Source organism: Microtus oregoni, unplaced genomic scaffold, assembly GCF_018167655.1.
Source record: "Microtus oregoni isolate MIOR12 unplaced genomic scaffold, Mior012 000006F_ref0000085, whole genome shotgun sequence".
Taxonomy (NCBI): domain Eukaryota; kingdom Metazoa; phylum Chordata; class Mammalia; order Rodentia; family Cricetidae; genus Microtus; species Microtus oregoni.
In genome coordinates, this window is record NW_024543065.1 from 50,120,224 (window position 1) to 50,140,059 (window position 19,836).

General features: G+C 39.0%; 1 long non-coding RNA gene across 1 annotated transcript; it reads left to right on the forward strand.

Annotated features, from left to right (window-relative positions):
• The first annotated feature begins 1,600 nt into the window (after nucleotides 1-1,600).
• On the forward strand, nucleotides 1,601-14,036 carry LOC121449378. The gene is made up of 4 exons (XR_005974523.1): nucleotides 1,601-1,749; nucleotides 4,382-4,472; nucleotides 12,871-12,969; nucleotides 13,981-14,036. It is a non-coding gene; the product is annotated as an uncharacterized LOC121449378 (long non-coding RNA).
• Nucleotides 14,037-19,836: the final 5,800 nt, after the last annotated feature.

Sequence of the window (19,836 nt, forward strand, 5' to 3'; positions counted from 1 at the left end):
ACTATGTTCATAGCAGCATTGTTTGTAAAAGCCAGAACCTAGAAACAACCTAGATGCCCTTCAATGGAAGAATGGATGAAGAAAGTACGGAATGTATACATATTCGAGTACTACTCAGCAGTAAAAAACAAGGACTTCTTGAATTTTGCATACAAGTGGATGGAAATAGAAAACACTATCCTGAGTGAGGTAAGCCAGACCCAAAAAGAGGAACATGGGATGTACTCACTCATATTTGGTTTCTAGCCATAACCAAAGGACATTGAGCCTATAATTAGTGCTCCTAGAAAAGCTAAATAAGGAGAACCCAAAGAAAAACATATAGGCATCCTCCTGAATATTAACCTTCATCAGGCAATGAAAGGAGACAGAGACAGAGACCCACTTTGGAGCACCGGACAGAAATCTCAAGGTCCAAATCAGGAGCAGAAGGAGATAGAGTACGAGCATGGAACTCAGGACCGCAAGGGGTGCACCCACACACTGAGACAATGGGGATGTTCTTTTGGGAACTCACCAAGGCTAGCTGGCCTGGGTCTAAAAAAGCCTGGGATAAAACCGGACTCGCTGAACATAGCAGACAATGAGGACTACTGAGAATTCAAGAACAATGGCAATGGGTTTTTGATCCTACTGCACGTACTGGCTTGGTGGAAGCCTAGGCAGTTTGGATGCTCACCTTTCTAGACCTGGATGGAGGTGGGTGGTCCTTGGACTTCCCACACGTCAGGGAACCCTGATTGCTCTATGGGCTGACAAGGAAGGGGAACTTGACTGGGGGAGGGGGAGAGAAATGGGAGGCGGTGGCAGGGAAGAACAGAAATCTTTAATAAATAAATAAACGGAAAAAATATTTAGCTTTAATAAGGGCAAGAAGGGGGGGACTTACAAAGCCAGAGTTCCCACAAAGCACAGGAAAAACAAAGAGGGAAAACAAGTGCACATAGATGGTTTTATAGGCGATTTGGGGCCCCAGGGGAACACACTCCACAAACTAGGTGATTGGTTGAGATTCCCCATCAATATATGAGTTAATACATAAAACCAACAAATATTAGCTATTTTTCCAAGTGTTATTGTAGCTTATTAATCTATAAGAAAAAGGAGATGGATTGATGTTACTCTAAACCTCAATCTGCCTTTTGTAATCTACGGTTTTCATCGTAGCATAGAGGGTCCAGCACTGGAAGACCATTGCCAGGTGTTCTCCCCCAGAGTTCTCTGCCCCACACCTTCTAGCACTATGAAAGTTAGCCAGCAAGGAGACAATTTCCTGGTCAGTTCAAGATTGATCTCTCTATGTCCTGCAGCCAAAGTTTGTGGTGTCTTCAGCAACAGGGTCCTAACATCTAGTTATGGGGTAAAGGCAGAACTATAGCAATAGTCTGTCTTGTTGTGAGTGCCTCCAGGACCAGCCAGAAGAGAGCATTTGAGAAACCCCCTTCCCCAATACTTATTTACTGAAGTCAATCATTACTACCCTTCTATCTCTGCAGCTGTGATTAGGAAATTTGTTCTGGAAGACTGATGCTCTATTGGGCAACTTCTGAGCAAGCATAGATTATTAGTAGATGTTTAGACTGTTCTGGATGGAGCTGAAGCCTGTACAGGACTTTGCCTTACTGTCTATCTTCCCTCCCTTTACCTTAAACTATCCACTTACTTTCTTTCTCCTTCCTAGCAAGTCACTGTGGTCCCCAAGAGTTCTCTGTGTTCATGGATGTCTTCATGTTATTATCATTTTGACAAGTAAGTTACAATAGGTACTTTTTCCTGGCTTAGCTTTGTTTACATATTCTTCCCTATGTATCATTTTGAGTATGTTTGGGGTCTCTGTGGAAAGGCATGTTGCAACATCTGTGTATTAGTTACTATTCTGTTGCTATGATAACACACCATGACTAAGACAAAGTACTGGAGTTTATTTGGGCTTACCATTCCAGATGGGTAATAGTTGGTTGTGGTGGAGAGCATGGTAGCTAGTGGCAGGGACTGTGGCAGTAGCAGGAGACTGAGCACTCACCTCTTCAACCCCAAACACAAAGCTAAGAGCAAACTGAAATTGGTATATGGACTTTTAATTTTAAATCCAAGGTCAAGTGACATACTTCCCCCTGGGATGCTATACCACCCAAACCTCCTCCAACAGAGCTACCATTGTAGGACAAATCTCATTCAAAGCACTACAATGCCCATGTGGACTGATTAATTTGTATCTGTACCAATCTTAGTTGGATTCTTATGGGAACATAATCAGTGGGTATATACTTCATATCAACATCTTCACATCTGTGTATCTGAGGGTGTCTGTGTGTGTGTACATGCTCACTGATGTGCCTAGATCACGACCCCCCAAGGGAAACCACCAGAAACCCAGAGCAGACCAGACTGCAAAATGCAAGGTTAACTCCTTTATTGCAAGTACAGGCTAGCCAGGAACTTCTCCTCCAAAACCCTGAAACAGCAAGGTAAAGAGAGAAGTTAAAAATTTCCTTTGCGGGTTAGTTTTTGAAAGGTGATACTACAAGAAGGCCTTTCAGAGCCGCTTTGGCACGGGTGCAAGGTCTTTTGCTTTTTCCCATCCTGCTATGTTAGTTTGTCCTTTGTTTTCCTTTATTACCAGGTGACTGGCTAAGTGTCCTTGTCCTTTGGAGTATCTCAGGTGGGAAGGGAAAAGTGAAACTAGTCTGTGTTTCTAATTTTAAAACATTCTGTTAGGAAAATTTTGTCCCTTTGAGAATAAGGGGTGAGGGTCTCACACTCACCATTCTCTGCAGGTAAACATCTTAATACATGCATGTTTTAGGATGTTCCCATTGTAGCATGTCTACCATGTGTATGTTCAATGTGGTACTTAACTCCATATTTATGCTTGTGTGAATGTATGTTCAAGAAATGACTTTTTCTTACTAAGTGTATATTTTTGTGTCCATTATGGTGTACATTTGCAGACACATGGATCCATAGTGTGTATAGATGAGCATTTGGTGCCTGCACATGCTTGTCTGGGTTTAGATTTATACATAGCCCTCGAACAGTTTCATTTGTGCTCATTAGTAAACAAATAACCCCTACATTTTTTTCAAACCCTTGTCTTCAACATTATGTACAAAGGATTACATAAGGTCAGAGGGGACTTGGCAGCTGTCACTAAGTTTCTGAGAAATGAATAGGTTAGCCAGATTATCCCTATTGGCTATGAGTAGTCATGTATCTAAATCTAGAGAAGCAGGCAGGTGAGAGTTAGGAGAGAAGGTAACAGAAACAAAGAGATGGGAAGTTGCTCGGCTTTATATTTGTAGATGCAGGAAACAAGCTTGGGCCCAGGAAATCAAGGAAGATTCTCTGGGAATTGGAAAAGCAGAAAAAAGTCACTGTCTTCCTTGGTGTCAGTCTAGTGGAAGCCACTCTGGGCAGAAGCCCTGACAAAGAAGGTCAGATGATAAATACAGGCTACTAAGTCTCATCAACCACAGAGAACGAATACAGGGACAATCAGAGAGGAAAAGGCCCCTGTTCTGAGGTCATTAAGGGAAGAAATGCTACGGCTGTGGGACTTTACAATTTCAAGATTGCTATCCTTCTGAGGAGGTATGGGAGGTACCAGATTATCTGCTCAGAGTGAAACTTACCCTTCAACTTGGGATATTTCATCAGCAGCCTGAATTAATAGCAAAAGGTGGAACTCAGTTTCCATGCCAGCAAAGAGGTTGAGGGTAGTGAGTACCAACTCCTTGAAATTTAATTCTGTGTTGGGGTCTCTTTTATCCTGAAAACAAAGTGGATCACCAACAAAAGAACCCCATTGAGCCTTTATCTTACCCTTTTCTCTGTGTAGAGAAGATGCATTTGTGAAAGGAGGAAAGCTGCATTAAGTAAATCCAGAAGAAACAATGAAAGCAAAGGTGCTGGTTTCTGAAATTTAAACTGAAATATAGAGATTGAGCTGCCAAAGTTCTCAAATCTAAGACTTTTAAGGTACATTCTGACTTTCAACAATATGTCTGTTGCATAGATGGTCTTAAAATTGTAATTTTAAAGTTTCTTTATACTAAACTTTATAAATTTGAAGTATATTTTAGCAAAATATGGTATATATACATGGAGTTATGGAGAACAAGGGAACTGTCCTTTGCCACAAAATGGGTAGAACTGGAGGAATTAGTTTACTTGAAACAAGTCAGGCACAGAGGCAGTTACTGTATGTCCTCTATCATGGATGGAAGCTAGGAAATGTTGAATTAAAAGTAGGCCAGGCTCACAAAGAAAAGGGGTGTTGGTTTTGACCAGTGCATGCTGTATTCTTTTAATGAAGTATCACATGAAAGTCCACTAACATGCAGCTAATATGTGATAACTATTCTTGTTTGTCAACTTTAAGTACAAACATCGACTTTTCATGGCAATGAGACTCATCTGCTCCTGTCAGCACCAATCTACTTCAAGCGGATGATGGGCACCTTTTGGTATAGGTAAGTCATCTGGGCAAGAAACTGCTCTTGGCTGGACTGCAAGACCCACAGAGAAATGTAAACTAAACTTTCCTAAGGTGAAAAGATCCTTCAGGGTTCCTGCTTCGTGAAAGAGTCTGTCAGACATTCTGCAAGACATATAAGGAAGTGACTTACAATTTGCCAATATAAGTGAAACTGTCTTTAAAATTTCCTGCTTCATGAAAAAGTATGCCAGATACTATGGTGCAGAAGGCTAAAGATGGGTGCCCCAATGGTACAGAAGAACTTTGGGTGACTGTCCAAGCAGCAAGATGTCTCTGCCAATTCTAGAGTTTTGGAAGTTGCTTCCAGTGCACTTCCTGTTAACTTAGGTAATATTATATCCTTCTCTAGTCTTCAGTGGAGTTGAAGAAAAGATAGTTTATAGTTTTCCTTAGGTATGATAAAAGATAAAGTAGATGTAAGTATTATAAGTGTAGTTATTGCTTGATACCTGATTTGTTATATGTAATTTTACTAGATTAAAGTTAAAATTTTCCTTTTTATTTGAACAGAAATGGGGAAATTGTGTGGGAAGTCCTTCTGTATGTGTGTTGCTTTTATTGGTTAATGAATAAAAGAGGCTGCTTTGGCCTGTGATAGGGCAGAATTGAGTTAGGCAGGGAAACTAAATTGAATGCTTGGAGAAAATAGGTGGAGTCAGTGAGAAGACCTGTAGACACCACAGGAGACAGATACCTCCACCAGAGCCTGCTGAAACTTTGCACGTAGGCCATGACCTCATGGTGATGCACAGGTTAATGGAGACTGGTTAATTTAGGATATAAGAGCCAGCTAAAAATATTCTTAAGCTACTGGCCAAACAATATGTTTACATACCAATGGAATGTCTAAGAATCCAGTAATTGTTCAGTCCATGCGGTTGGATGTTTCAGCTGGTCTTCAGAATCTGCGAGAATCATGAAGAACTAGGCTCTAGTGACAGTGAAAATAAACAGGCAAAGAAAGCCAGCTACCTTCTTCCATGTCCTTTATATAGGCTGTCTTCAGATTGAAGGTGGGTCTTCCGACATCAAAGATCCAGAAGAGGAAGTGTAGGCAGAGGCTGTTTATTTATTCCTGGCTACTCAAACCCAAAGTAATCACACAGAAACCATATTATTGGCAATATCTTTTAGCCAATAGCTTAAGCATAGTTAACACTAGACAAAAATATTCCTAAATACAGGTTCTGGTGATAGTTGTATGTGCCTATCGGCAGATAGGAACTAAGTTTGGCTGCAAAGGCTTTAGGGGGTACACAAATATTACCACACAGTAATTCATTACAAGTAAGATAAAAAATAGCACTGCAAGCACTTTAGAGTCCAAATTCTAGAATTCAAAAGCAAACTATTCCTCAAACATTCTGTGTGACATTACCTTGCCTTTTCATCTATCAGCTTTTTTTTTGTTTAGTTATGTTTTTATTGTCTTTTTTTTCTATTTTTTTTTAAAAAAACAAAATTCCTCCTCCTCCTAGCCTCCCATTTCCTTCCCCCTCCTCCCGCCCCTCTCCCCCCACTCCTCTCCCCCTCCCTCTCCAGTCCAAAGAGCAGTCAGGATTCCCTGCCCTGTGGAAAGTCGCCTAGCCAGTTTGGATGTTCATCTATCAGCTTTTATAGTCGCAAAATTAGCAGAGCATTCATAGCCTTCTCTAGGGAATCCATGTAGGTGATTCATGAATCATTTGTCAGAGACTCTTCAATATACTGAGTACATTGCAGTCATTTCTGTCCTTATTGATGCCACTTACTATGACCTTGAAGTTCTCTAGTGCAGGCATTTCACAACAGTCACTGAAGTCATCTGCTTTGTCTAAAAGGGCCTCCTTCACAGCCTCATGTTCACATAAGACAGGCACTGGCTATAGACCAAAGTGTACAGTGAACAGAGAGCCATATTTTTCTTGGAGCTAGGAATGAAGGAAAATACGGAAGGAAGGAGTAAATTGCAAAATGATGGGACACCCAGTCAAGGAATGTAGAGGGTAGAAATTCTAGGAGGATGAAAGCATAGAATAGAGAAAGGTAGAAGGGCTATTGGGGAAAAAAGCATCAAAATGATTCCTTGACTTTGGGCAGTGCATGTCCCGAATTTTGTACTGCTTAGTTTTGTTTGTGAAACAATGGACTTTGACTTGATGAATTCTGTGATCTATATATTCTCTTTTTGAAATGCTAGGTTTCTAGCGTCTTAAAAGTCTAGGACAATTTGAGAACAAAAGTTGTGCTTAAAGAAAGGAGATTCCCAAAATTTTTAGAATGTGATCCAGAGTCCTGAGAAGAGAGAGCTCTGTTCTAGTGTGCTCAGAGTCTAAATTTTTTCCTCTTCATTTTAGGATTCTATAATTTCAGAATCCTAAGTTTCCCAAAGTTTCTTTCTGAGTCTTTGTTTAGGAATCATGAGTTTTTGTGTGTAATCATCTATGTTGTTTGTTGACTTCATTACTATAAGAAGCAATGAACACACTCACCTTGAGGAAGAATTGAAATAAGGCATCAACACAGACTTGTAATACGTTCCCCTCAAAATAGTACTGGTGTGGTGCCAGGGAATAGCTTCCCTTCCTTACTGGTTCTCTTCCAAACAATCAAGATGAGCAGGCAATGCATGTAGAGTACCATAAAGTTGCTGAAGGCCCACTTACGTTCCATGGTGCTAAGTGAAAGGGTTATGACCTTGGATCCAGATCCTGCCTACATAGCTTCTAGGAGATCAGCTTACACTAAAATCTGAACCCTGTGGAATTCAAAATGTCCCTGTATTATGCCATCAGTAGTCCAATTGTTTGATAGATGTACAGTTATGTAATTTTTAAACTCTCATCTGCACTGTAGTGATATTTCATTAGTATTTTAATGAATAAAGCTTGGATAAAGATCAGAGTAAAACAGCCCCACTGGTCAGTCTTTTAGACCAGGCAGTGGTGACATACATGTTTAATCCCAGTAGTTACATTACTTTGCCATAGAAACCAGGCAGTAGTAGTGCATGCCTTTGATCTCAGCCCCAGAGAGAAACACAAAATGATAAGAGACAGCTCTCAGACTTAGTCTCATTTCTGAGGATCCCTGGAGGCAGGATCACCATTTCAGACTAAGGCAGACGTAAGAGTCAGTGGTTGACTGTCTTGCTTTTCTGACCTTCAGGTTGAACCCCAATATTTTTCTCTTGTTTTTTTTTTATCAATAGTGATACAGTTAATAGAGTTATATTGAATTTACCAATAAAACTTTACAAGAGGTTTTCCCCTTTCTTCCCATTTCTAGTTTCCCATCTTTCCCTCAGCTTCATATTCTTTGTAGCATCTGAGAAACAGCCAGTTTATAGGGACTCTGCATAAGGTATAGACCTTCCTAATCCTTCCTACATTGTTCTGCTGCATGAACTATCCTTTAGACCTTGTTTTTATTGACCTTGGAATGCCAATTTCTAGTGATTTACTTCCACCTGTCCAGAGAAGTTCAGAGGCAAGATGTTTACTTCCCTGGTTCAGCATATCCAAGGACATTATACATACAACCCCTGAGACTTTCCCACTTATCCCTGAGACTTCTATCCCTCTGAATCACATCTAATGTAAGTAATGAGGATGATTGTATGTGTTTGTGCATCCGTGTGTGTGTGTATGTGTGTGTGTGTGCAAGAGATAGAGAGAAAGACACACACACACACACAGAGAATGTGGTGTTGTGAGGATATTATAAAAATGATAGGGGCATATTAAAGGAATTGGAGGGGAAGGAATGGGGAATGAATTTGATCCAAACACATTATATTCAATTGAGAGTATTCAATAAAGTACTATAAAACAAGTAAACCAAATTTTATAGGATGTCATACACGTTCTTATCTACTCCAGATACAAGCAGTAATGAAAGATTAGATTGCGTTGATTTATCCAAAATTTATGATGTGATGTCTAAGATGCAGAGAGACTTAGAACCCCACCCTATGAACAGGATTCACCATTAGAGATGCTGCCTTAAGAATATTAATAAAAAGTTCCCAGTTCTTTTCATGTCAAATATTTGTAAAACTTCTATCCTGGCCCCAAATAAATTTGCAGGCTGTTGTTCCCTTTCTGTGTGCATTGGTACCACCACACAGATCTGACCCTGTCCTTGGATGTCTGGGTTCTCACACTTGGAAACTGAGTTCCTTTTATTTACCTGCAGATTCCAAGAACAGAGCATGAGTTATGCATGGCACCCACGACTGTAATATCAGCAGCTAAATCAGGATTTAGGGACAGCCTGGGGATATGTGGCAAGAGCTAGACAGGAAAAATGATGAGAATTTAGTTGGCTAAGAAGGTGTCCCATGTCCAGGAGAAATGGTGAGATTTCTAGGAAGACTGAAAGTATCACTTTCTTCATGCTAGGCCTCCTCTTCAGACACCTTTCCTTTTATTCTAAAGAAACAAGATAAACAACTAGTTTGCATCCTCTTTCATGGCTCATGTTTCCTATAGCTGCATTCTACCCTTCCTCACCACCTAATGTTACCCTTTCTTCATTTCCTTTCTACATGTTAAATATACACGTGAGTGTACATATATTTACATATATAAATGCATTCATGATAGAAATAATTTTGGAGGTCCCTCAAAAACAAACAAGAAAATAGCAACAACAATTTCCTGCAAACCCAAACGGACACATCAACCAGCTGTTTCCCTCCTGGGCATCCACCCAGTGAATCCCATACCTTACCATAGAGGTACCTGCTATATTCACTACAGCAAGGAATCAACATAGCTGTTCATCAACAGGTGAAAGGATAATGAAAACCTAGTGTGTGTCTAAAATTAAATCTTGTTCAGCTCTAAAAGAAAAGAATATAACCACAAAATCTACAGGGAAATGAAAAGTTTTAGAGTACATAATATTAATTGAGGTTATACAAACTCAGAAGGAAAAATAACACAAACTCTCATTTGTGTCTCCTAGGATGCCTTTCATAAGGCGGAGAACTATCATCTCCGGGGTCTCTCATGACTCTTATTTCCTTTTTGTCTCCCTTTCTCATGACCCTCCCAAACACACACACACACACACACACACACACACACCCCACCGGAATGGTATCTGTTATGATATGATTATGATATGATTATGGTTGTGTGTAGCATGATTAACAAAAACCCAGAAACAGATATTGAGGTTCAACCTGAAGGTCAGAAAAGCAAAACAGCCAGCCACTGGCTCTTACCTCTACCTCAGTCTGAAATGGTGATCCTGCCTCTAGGAATCCTCTACTGTGTTTGAGAGATGTCTCCTCCCATCTTATATTCCTTTCTAGGGCTGGGATTAAAGGCATACACTACTACCACCCAGTTTCTATGGCAAACTAATGTGACTACTGTGATTAACTGTGTGTGTTACTATTACCTGGACTGTGAGACTGACCAGTGGGGCTGTTTTACTCTCTGATCTTCAGGCAAGCTTTATTTATTAAAATAAAAATGAAATATTACTACATTTCACTTTTGTCTAAAATAAAAAAAATTAGGCTTTTGCTAATATAAGAAAAACTATATACAGTAAATACAATAACTTTATACAATATGTACGGGCAATAAACACATCAACAATATTTAGTCCACTTCCAATTGACAAATACAGAGAAAGGACTCCATATCTATCCTATCAATATCTATTTTGGTGAATCCAAATCCTGTCCTTAATTTGCTTTCTGCCATAGCTTGCTTTCTGTGTCAGGTAAACAAGGAAAACTATAACTATCTAGTCTTCAACTCTCCCTTAGAGACCTAAAAAGGAAATAATATTAACTGAGAAAGAAGGAAGTGCAGGCAAGCGACTTCCAAAAAATGTGAGAAATACCAGAAACATTTGGCTTTCTAGACAGTCACCCAGAGTTCCTCTGCAACATTGGGGCATCTCTCTTCAGCTTATAGGTCTAGCATATCTAACAGACTTTTCTGTAAAACAGGATGTATTGCAGGGCTATCCTCCCTTGTCTTGACAATGTTTGCCAGTTGCTTTCTTTTGTGTCCTGCTTGTCCAATTAGGAAAGCATACTGTCAGCAGTCAAGGCAAGGGCATTTTTTTTTGCCAGTTGAGTTTCTCCAATGCCCTTTACCTTCTCTGAAGTATATTGGTGCTGCCAGAAGCAGACATGTCTTATTGTCATAAAAAGAGCCTATATTATTAAAACATCTTATATGCCATATTCTGACGATCTCTGAATTGTTTGAAGATGACCTGTCTATCTAAAATATATCTCTGCTTTACCTTGAAAACATCCATTACATTGTAATATAACTACAAGTTCAAATATAATAGGTGACTAATTACTAACCTGCATTTCCTTGTTATATTAAACAGTTGGTAATAATATCGTTCCAAGACTAGAAATTTGCATTACATTGTTAAATGAGCTGTATAGGTACAATACCTTGAACAAGTTTAGAAACATATGTTTTAACAAAATTAATCTCAAATTTGTATCAATATACAAAATTTGTATACAATATACAAAAGTCTATTACTATGTAAAACGTTTAAAACTAGTAATTGTTTTTAAAATAAATTTAATAATCTACACTTACGTTTTATCAATTGTGGATGATTGTACCTAGTGATAGTTTTGCTTAGTCTACTCAGTAATATAAGAATGGACCTTGTGCTGGCTAGTCCTGTGTCAATTTGACAAGCGAACTAGAGATATCTGAAAGTAGGGGACCTTAATTGATAAAAATGCCTCTATAAGGTCTAATTGTAAGGTATTTTCTTAATTAGGGATTGATGGAGAAGTGGGCAACTCGTTGTGGGTGGGGCTATTTCTGCACTGGTGGTCCTGAGTTCTATAAGAAAGCAGATTTAGCAAGTAATGGGAAGCAACCCATAAGAAGCACCCCTTCATGGCCTCTGCATCAGCTCCTACCTTCAGGTTCCTACCCTGACTTCCCTGGATGATGAACTGTAAAGTGGGAATGCAAGCAAAATAAACTCTTTCCTTTTCACATTACTTTTGGTCATGATGTTTTGTCACTGAAGTAGAAAGCCTGACTAAAATAGTCTCTGATGATTGTGACTGATAAAAATGATTTCTTTTGTCCTACTGACAATAGATAGAACACAGAAGCTCTCTGATCCTCTCTCTTCCTATCATTATCTGACACTTTCTCTGTTCACCGCTGTACTGAGAATGTCTTAGTCTGTATTCTGCTGTAACGGAATTTTGGTTTTGTGGTTTTGGAAGCACTTATATTCAAGAACACTGAACTGGCATCTGATGAATGCTTTACTGCTGCACTTTGATATGATACATGGTTCAGCAACTGTATCTCCTAAAACTAGTGGCGAAAGCTACAAAGGAAACTGAACATTCTTAGCTAGCTCACCCTACAATGGTGATTTTTATCTATTCTCAAAGTATTGTTTTTTGAATGTAAAATATTTATCACAGGTTCCATGTCAACACGTTGTAGCTAACTGATGATACTATTTAAGGAGGTGGCCGGACAGCATAAGAAGAAAAGCTTGCAAGAAAGTAGTAGGTTGGAGAGAAGATGATGGGGTCATAAATTCATGGCATGTGACTTTCTCTCTTCCTCAGTGTCCTATTCCTCCTCTTCTTTCCATCTACCACAAATAAGAACAAATACCAGCCCCCATACTTAGATCAAAGCCCCAAGTGGCATGCCTAACCTGCCATAAAATTAATAAAAGTTGCTTTGCAGTAGGAATTTGTCCATAGTGACAAGAAAAGCAACAAATGCAGGAATTAGATTGTAAACATGACCATATTACTCGAAGGCTGGAATCACTGTCAGTTGGGACTCAAGTCTTGATACGGAAGCTTGTGACTGATCAATCTGTAGTCCATTGTAAGTAACCTACTTCTACCAGACAGGCCTCACCTCTCAAAGATTCCATAATTTCCCAAAACAGAACAACTAGCTGTGGGCCAAATGCTTAAGCACATGTTTTGGGCAACATTCACAATGAACCATCCAACATAAAGGCAAAATGTTTACGACCTTATTACACATGGAAGATCACACTTCTTAACAATGTTATAATGACATTTAAATTTCAACATATGGTTGTAGAGATGACATTCAAACTGATGCCTTCTGCCCCCCACACACACACAAAATAGATAAACACACACATTCGAACACATAGCCCTTCACACACTAAATATATTTTTCCCATACCAATAAGTCCCAAGTTTCATTTTGCCAACAATCCTTCACACAACGATTTACTTGTGGACTTTATTATTCATCATACACCTGAGAAAATATAAACTAGGATAAACTTATATTGTGCATGTATATTGCTAATGGAAAGTTTATATATGTGTATGCCTTCAATGAGATTTTATCTTCTCTTTCTCATAGCTTGTTTTCTATCTACAATAGAATTGATAAATAGAGAACTGGAAGGTCATGTTGACTCAACTACAGAGGAAGAAGGGGGAGAAACTGAGCAAGAACCCGGTAAACAATATTGACATCTATAGAAACCTTTCAAATACAGAGGCATTATAGGACAAAATTGGCTGGAGTTGTAGTTCAGTTGGTAGTTTTTGCTGAGAATTTATTAAATTCTGGACTTGGTCATCAGTGGTATGTGAGGGTACATGCATACAAATCCATGACTTTTGAAATGGAACAGGAACATAAATCATTTTAAAATACATAGTTAATGCACTTTCAGTAATAATGACTTTCCATACGTATTTTCATCAAAAGAAATTACAATTATCAAACACCCAAAACCATCAGCACCATCATGATTCAGTGGTCAAAGATGACTCTACAAATATGGTCCTCTTGATAAATTGTAAGAGATTTATATGTACCATAATGTCTTCCCTATTTTAGAGACAAGGTCTAATGTAACTCAGATGGTTTTAAATTCACTTTGCAGCCAAGGATTATACTGAAATGTGATCACCCTGCATCTACCTCCCAGGTGCTGGGTATACAAGCATGAGCCACTACGGTCATATGAAGAGGCACTGAGGATTAAATCCAGGGTTTCATGTATGCTTTGTAAGCCAGAATTCTACCAACTTAGCTATACCCAGGGCACCCATAATTTCTTGTATTTTTGTTTTGTTGTGGGAAAAAAAGCCTCACTATGTAGCCCAGGCTAAATTAGAACTCCTGATCCTCCTGCCTCTACCTCCCAAATATCAAGATTATAGATATTTTTTTTTGCTACCAACACAGCTGTTTGTTTTACGTCTTATTTTATAGCCCAGACTGGTCTTTAACATGTGGTCAATTTGCCTCAACTTGTGAAGTATCTGGATTTGCCAGCTAATGTCAACAAACCTGGTTATGGTTTTGCTGTCATTGGTTTTCACATTATGTTTGAAATATGGTGTACATTTTGGCAGTGTTTGCCTGTCTTAATTGAGAACCAAAATTTTCTTCTAAGATGTTCTTTTGTTCTTTGTTTTTTGTTTTACCCTTCTTAAAAAAACTTGAATATCACCATAGAACCTTCGTCCAGCGATGGATGGAGATAGAGACAGAGACCCACATCGGAGCACTGGACTGAGCTCCCAGGGTCCACTTGAAGAGCAGATGGAGGGAGAAGACGAGCAAGGAAGTCAGCACAGTGAGGAGTTGGTCTACCCACTGAAACAGTGTGCCTGATCTAATAGGAGCTCACCAAATCCAGCTGGACTGGGACTGAACAAGCATGTGATCAAACCTGACTCTCTGAATGTGGCTGACAAGGGGGGCTGACTGAGAAGTCATTAATAATGGCACTGAGAATTGTTTCTACTGCATGTACTGGCTTTTTGGGATCCTAGTCTGTTTGGATGCACACTTTCCTAGGTCTGGATGGAGGGGGAGGGCCTTGGACTTCCCACAGGGCAGGGTACCCTGCCCTCTCAAAGGAGGGAGGGGGAGAGAGGTGGGGGAGTGGGTGAGCTGGAGAGGAATGGGAAGAGGGAGGAAGTGGAAAATTTTAATGGAAAAATAAGATTAACAAAAAACCTTGTATATATATTTAAAGTGCATGTATTCTCTCACTACAAAAAAAAAGAATTTTCCATTACTCTGATGTTCCAAGAATATCTAAAGTATTCCAAGAGTTGTGTATTAATGTCAAAATTCAGTTGATTTAAATTTACATTTGATTGACTATATCACATTTGAAATGCATTTGGTGGTTGACCTCTTTGTTTATCTCTCTCTGTGTCCCAGGCTGATGAAGTTGTAATCTACTGTGTGGCCTAAGATAAAGTTTCTTAGTAGATGAAGGCAATACACCTTCCCTAAAGTGAGGACTGTGACAGTTACTTCATGAAATGCACTTCATGACTCCCACTGGGAATCCTGGGTTGGAACAATGATTCAAATTCTGTGCCACATGATCCTGTTTGACAAGCCCAAGGTCCTGGTTGCATTTAAGTCTATTCTGACACCTTGCTGAAGTCAAAAAAAAGTACAGATGCTAGGCCTAAAATCATCATACTTTCCAGAAATTTATTTTCAACCACAAGAGCATAGCAATAATGTTCTCCTCTTAAACTCCTTGAATGCTGGGACTACAGGTATGTGCTACCACACCAGAGATATTTCAAATATCTGACAGTCATATTTTGGGAGTAGATATCATAAGTACACTGTAGTTCTAATACACTATGTGGCTTAAGATAAAGGTTCTAAATATCTATGTATATCTGCCTATTACTAGGTGAAGGCAGTATATCTCCCCCAAACTGTGAAGACTGTAATCCTTACTGCATGAAATATGCTTCATGGCTCCCACTGTGAATCCTGGGTTGGAATAATGACACAAGATCAATGCCGGATTACCCTGTTTGACAGAAAGGCAGGAACAAGGTCCTAGTGTCATTCAGGTCCATTATGGCACGTTGTCAAGGTCAGAAAAGCACAGATGCTTTTCTGAAATCACTGTGGTTTCCCAACTTACCTACTCAACTACTCGAGTATAGCTCTACTGCCAAAAACAACAGGCATTGGCTGAACATCACTAGAAGGGTGCTGCCTCCCCACTTCACTCCAGTAAAGAGAAATGAAGTCTTATTAAGAAGAGAAGTCTAAGGATGGGTATGGCCTCCCATGCTTCTCATTTTTACACTAGGAAGGCTTACATTAAGCATGTACCCTTGCCTAAGTAACTTAATAAAACCCTATGTCCAGTTAAGACCCTAAAAGCACTGGTGATATAACAGAGTGGTGGAGCACTTGCCTGGTGTATTTGTTACTTTTTTATTGCTGTGAATGTACACCAGGACAAAGGCAACTTATAGAGGAAAGACTATCTTGGGGGATCTGGGAGGGGGGTTGGAAGCATGGAATGAGGGTTTGAGTCCATGATTATCATGGCAGCTGGCAGGCAGGCATGGTGCTAGAGCAGTAGTTGGGAGCTCACAACCTTATTCAGAAGCATGAAGCAAGTGAGAGAGAGCTAACAGGGAATGGTTGGACATTTAAAATTTCAAAGCCAACCCTTAATTTTTACTGCTGAGTAATACTCTAATATGTATATATTCCATACTTTCTTCATCTATTCTTCCATTGAAGGGCATCTAGGTTGTTTCCAGGTTCAGGCTATTACAAACAATGCTGCTATGAACATAGTTGAGCATATACTTTTGTTATATGATAGGGCCTCTCTTGGGTATATTCCCAAGAGTGGAATTGCTGGATCCTGAGGTATGTTGACTTCCAGATTCCTGAGAAACCGCCACACTGCTTTCCAGAGTGGTTGCACAAGTTTGCATTCCCACCAGCAATGGATGAGTGTACCCCTTTCTCCACAATGTCTCCAGCAAAGGCTATCAATGATTTGAGCATTATACATTGCAAACATGCATCAAAACATCACATGGAATACTATATTTGTGCATTTATTAATAACTATAAATAAATAAAAATGTAAAAGAAAAAAAACAAAGCCAACCCTTAATGACATGCCTCCTTAAAAAGATACACATCTTAATTCTTCCCAAACATTTCAGAGATGCCCAATCATACTACAAAAGCATTTGTTCAACTATGTTCATAGCAGCACTATTTGTAATAGCCAGAACCTGGAAACAACCTAGGTGCCCCTCAATAGAAGAATGGATAAAGAAGGTGTGACACATATACACTTTAGAGTTTTACTCAGCAGTAAAAAACAATGACATCTTGAATTTTGCATGCAAATGGATGGAAATAGAAAACACTTTATTGAGTGAGACAACCCAGACCCAAAAAGATGAATATGGTATGTACTCATTTCCACAAACTGGGAACCAGAAATGCGAATGTATAAGTCTATGGGTTCATTCTCATTCAAACTAAATGCATGGACTCTGGGAATCAACAGTGAGAAGCTTGGGGCTCAATGGTATGACCATAGTCTAGCATAAATGAGACTACAATTTTTTATTTTATTTTATTTTATTTTATTTTTGTCTCGAGACTGTGTCTCGAGAAACTGTAATTTTGGAGCCTGTCTTGGAACTAGCTCTCGTAAAGCAGGCTGGTCTCAAACTCACAAAAATCTGCCTACTTCCTCCTCCTAAGTGCTGGGATTAAAGGTGTGCTTCACTATCACCCAGCATGATACTACCATTTTAATTCTCATAACAGAGAGAGGTGTGCTGGAAGAGGAATAAAATATGATATACATGAAAATGTCATGAAGAAATTCATATTTATGTACTAAAAATGATTGAAAGTAGGAAGAGGAACTGGGAAGATAGCTCAGCTGAATTGTACCTGCCTCACAAGTATAAAGAGCTAAGTTTGGACCCCAAGTACCCTCATAAAAGCCAGGTTTAAACATGGAGCATATATATGGAACCCCATTGTTTGAGGGTAGAGCATGTAAAATCAGATCTCATTGACTGGTCAGTCAGTCAGCCTAACTGAACTGATGAAATATATTCAGGTGTAATGAAAGACTCTGTCTCAAACTAATTAAATTAACTAACTAATGTATTAATCAACCAATTAAGAAGAGAACATACAACTAGAGAAGATGCTAACATCACACAGGTGCCATTATTTTTTTCATAAAACCTATACCGTGGATTAATGGGGCTTTGGAATGAGGAACTTGTACCCAAATGCAACCATTGTGTAACAATCCATAAATATGCTTTTGTACAGTGGTTCAAAGTTTGTTCCATTGCAGGCTGGACCTCCTTGCTACTAAAGAGCCTGAATTGCATTCTGGAGTGACCCACCTTTGTTGAGTATCCCACACAATATAGAACACCTGAAAATACACGCATGGGAATTACTTTTATATACAACCTAACATTTTAATTTGTATCTAATTATGCAGACAAATTTGGGTATTAGTCTAAAAGCAATTCATTTTTCCATTATGTTCTGAGTTACACCATCATCTTGGGGAGGGAGAAACTCTATCAGGGGTGGCTCCACTCCCAGTGTGCTGGGATTCTCACCATCAGATTTGCCTGTAGCCTGATCTCATGGAGGCACTTTCTCAATTGAGGCTTCCTCCACCCTGATGACTCTCACTTCTGTCAAGTTGACATAAAATTAGACAAAACATCTGACAAGAAGCTAAAATTTGGAATCTATAAGGAATTCAGCATATATTAATTTAACAGAGTTGTTTATGGTTTGTGGAGAACTGCGTACAATTCTTTTAGCTTAGAACAGTACACAGTCAGGGGTTCAATCAAGAGGGGATGGAACTTCTAGTATAATTAGGAGTTTTTCAAATGATATAATCTAAATATTCCCCAAGAATAAAGATTTGGACACTTTTATGCATTGACATTTCCACACAGAAAATGGTTCAAAAATATGCACTGATCTTTGGGGGTCTTTAGGACAATTCAATAAATCAATGATAAGGGCATTTCATCTCTTTTGTGCTTCTTCTGAAGGCCCCTCTATCTATCAGAGGGTTCTTGTTTCCTGGACAGAACAGATTTTCCCTGTCTGAGTAGCAATTGAAAGTATGGAAAATCTGATTTAAATTCTATCTTGGCCTATATTCACATGCAACTTTTCAAACTTGTCTAATTATTTTAATATAATATTGTATCTCAAGAAAGCCAGTCTGTCATTTCCCCTCCCTGGCCCCAGGTCCCCCTTCAATAACTACAAAAGTAATTTTAAGTACAAAAGATAGATCAAAGCTTTTCTTTGTTTATTTTGGATTCAGTTTGGGAAGGTAAAAATCAGAGAACTGAATGGTAGCAGGACCAAGCATGACTGAGTGGCAAAACCTAGTGATGACTGTGTAAATACTCAGCATAAAGCACAGAAAGTTATTCTTGTGAGGAACAGAAACATTGATGTTTGAAACTATTACATGAAAAGTAAAGAATAACTTTTCTAACATGGACCAGATTGTTAATGATTAAAACAGCATCAAAGTTGAATGGACTCTGTCAACATTACAACATTTCAAAGTTCCTACATCAGACACTACAATCAAAGCCAAGCAAGGTTTGTTCTCCAAATTTTATCTATTCATTTTCTCTTGCATATTCACAAAATGTTGGAACTTTACCTAAGGATACCTCCTACCTCATTTCTCTCTAACCCTGCCTTCTGCCTCCTTGCCCCACCCGCTGCCCCTTACCTGTGCTTCTACTCGTTTCTCTGTTGATGCTGAGATGCTCTTTATGTAACTATACAATTCTTTCATCACTGCTATTTTCAAATGAATCGGCAAATTTTTTTTAGACCTTCCCCATTCCAATAGCCAGCACTGTAAATATAAACAGACATCACCTACCTGAACAAATTTATTTGCAAAGACAATTTAGAAACTGAAAAGATGGACTGAGTTGTATTAACTCAGCAAAAGAGTACCTGTCTGGCATATGCAAAGCAATTGTGTTACATACCCAGAATAAGAAATAAATAGAGCAAGCAGAATAAAAGTAAATTTGCTGACTGAAGAGAAGGAAAGAGTCCTGTAATTTCAGCACTAGTTAGACAGAGGCAAGGAAGACAAATTGGTTAAGCTATTTGGGCTACATAGCAAGTTGCAGACCAGCCTGAGATATGTGAGTAATTGTTTAGAAGTGAGAAGAGTGGGCAGAAACAGATGGGCAGCTGGAAGTAGCTATAAACAAATGAAAACATGTAATGCTATGGCATCTGTTATGCAAACAAGGACCAATAAAGCACCAAGCAATAAGAAATGAACATGACAGGGGTCAACAGATGCCTATCAATAATAACTGAATATTATTAGTATTAACTTGTCTCAGTGTCCAAACAAAAGACATAAGCTAGCAGGTATCTTTTATAAACAGGATTGATCTTTCCATATTTTCCTGTCTACATGAAACACATCCCATAATTTATGTTAGGTTGAAAGGATGGAATGCA